Here is a 2,343-nt window from a genome sequence, read left to right on the forward strand (position 1 = left end):
CCAGAACTGTTAAGCCGGCGGGAATTCCATCCTCCGCGCCCCAAAGTCTGTCTCCATTTAGAATAAAAGTAAATCAACTCCCAGTAGCCCCAACCAGCATAGCCCAGGAGGAGGAGGAGGAGGAAGAGTCTGTAGTTCTGGAAAGTTTGTATAACGGTGATATTTTAGGGGTCCAGTAAAAGTATTTGGTTTTTTTAATTATTATTATGGGTATTGTAGTCAGTAACATCGGGGGGGGGGGGAACATGTTTCCTATCCCTGAATTACAAAAATCTGCCTTTATGTTTGTTATCATCGTTACAGATCAGAGATCATTCTGTAGCTCCTCAATCCATTTTATTTGAGAAATTATTGTGTTGCTCTCAGGATTCCTCTCCGTTCACCTATTTTATTTATATCTCCCCATCCTGCCACTGCTGCCAGTAACAGCAGAATTCATCTTCCTATTCATGTCGACTCAGAAGTAATTCCCCTTAAATTCAAGGGGACTTATTCAAAGTATAGGATCGGTAATTTTTGAGCCAAAGTGCAGAGGGCCTGTTTGCCCATCTTTCCAGAATGATAGCATGTTCGTATGCTTCAGGATATGTAACAAAACAAGCAAGCAAACTGTGCATACAAACAATAAAGTCATGGCACCTTAAAGACAGACTTACCTCTGTGTGAGCATTTCTGGATTACTTTACACTTCATTAGAAACACAGAGAATAATAATTGAGCCACAGTTTTATAGACACAAATAGTTTTGCATGTGTTGTTGCGATCATCAGTCAAAGAGGGGCCAGAGCTTCAAATATTTGGTGTATGTTATTAGCTGAGAATATAGTTTAGTAGCTGTTAATTCAGTGAAACAGATCTAGTGTGTAATCCTCAGCAGATCTTCTCAAAAGTAAGTCCCACCGAGTATAATTAGGTTTGCTCCCACATGAGTGGGGTATAAGATTGCAGCGTAACAGGCCTACCTTTATGGAATTTATTTTTGTATGTCATTTCCCCCCCCCCTCCAGACCAGTGACAAGGGAAACGTGGGCTTTCAAATGTTATCGAATCACCATGTCCATCTTGCCCTTGCCAGCAGAGTCGATTGATGGGAGTTGGGGGGAAGGGCGGATCTAACCACAGCTGGATCGACTGTACACCATTACCATCTGGAGGGCTGCATGTTTCCCATCTCTGTCTTATAGGCAAAGTTTGTAAAAGTTGCTTTTTGTTCAGGGGATTTTGGGGGTTGCAACCCAAAAAGTAATTTTTCCCTCGTTTTGCATATGTGAAAGAGATGCACCGTATTTCTGAGACGTGACTGTCTTTCCATTACCAAGGTTGCTATGCTGGAAACAGTGTTATAAAAGCATTTGGGACTAAGCCTGATATAGCTTAATGGGATTTATATCTCACTAACTCTAAGCAGGAGCAGGCTGTGATATGCATATCGGCAAAGCAGACGGGAATTGCAGGTGAGGAAGGAAGGAAGTCACTGGGAAGCTGATTTGAGAGCTCCTAAACTGGAAGAAATGCCTTCTCCATTCAGTGCTTTGCAGATATGTTAAACTACAATTTCCATCATCTCCAGCTAGGACGTCCAATGGTTCCCCTGGCTGAGGATGATAGAAGCTGTATTCTTCCCCATTTGGAGAGTGCCATTTTGGAGGAGGGAGGCCATTGCACGTCCTAGCTGGGGATGATGGAAATTGTAGTTTAACATATCTGCAAAGCACTGAATGGGGGGGAGTGGAGTGGGCACCTCCCTCCTTTTGCAGTGATGGAAGGAAAAACCCTGCCTGGGTTTACTGGCCGGACCTACTGGAAAGAAAGAAAGAAAGAAAGAAAGAAAGAAAGAAAGAAAGAAAGAAAGAAAGAAAGAAAGAAAGAAAGAAAGAAAGAAAGAAAGAGGTACAGCAGGTTGCAGTCAGGCAGCCGCAGCAGAAATTCTCATTTCTTTGACCTCCAACGCCTGGGAGGGGGGGGGGGACGAGGGAAAGGAGACCTGCCCATGCATTGCGCCCCCTCCCTGCCCGATCCTCTCCCGAGCACAGCTCTGCGGAATAGTCCCCCCCCCCCTTTCCATCTCCCCGGCTTGCAGCGGGTGAGCGCCACGCACGCACGCGCGCCAAGGGGGCTTTGGCGGACCCTGCTCTTTCCAGGCAACTTCGCTCCCGGTCTTGGCGACTCGGTCGCTTTCTGATTCCCGGCGGCTGGGATGCCGGGGCCCGAGATCCCCCGTGGCCGCTCCTCCTCCTCCTCCTCCTCCTTTTCTCTGGCCGCCCTGGGGGGGGGGGGAGAACAGATTCCCGGAGGAGAAGGAGAGGCTGCCGCTGCTTGCCTGGCCCGTGGCCGAGGCGTCCT

This window comes from Pogona vitticeps, chromosome 11 (assembly GCF_051106095.1).
Source record: "Pogona vitticeps strain Pit_001003342236 chromosome 11, PviZW2.1, whole genome shotgun sequence".
Classification (NCBI taxonomy): domain Eukaryota; kingdom Metazoa; phylum Chordata; class Lepidosauria; order Squamata; family Agamidae; genus Pogona; species Pogona vitticeps.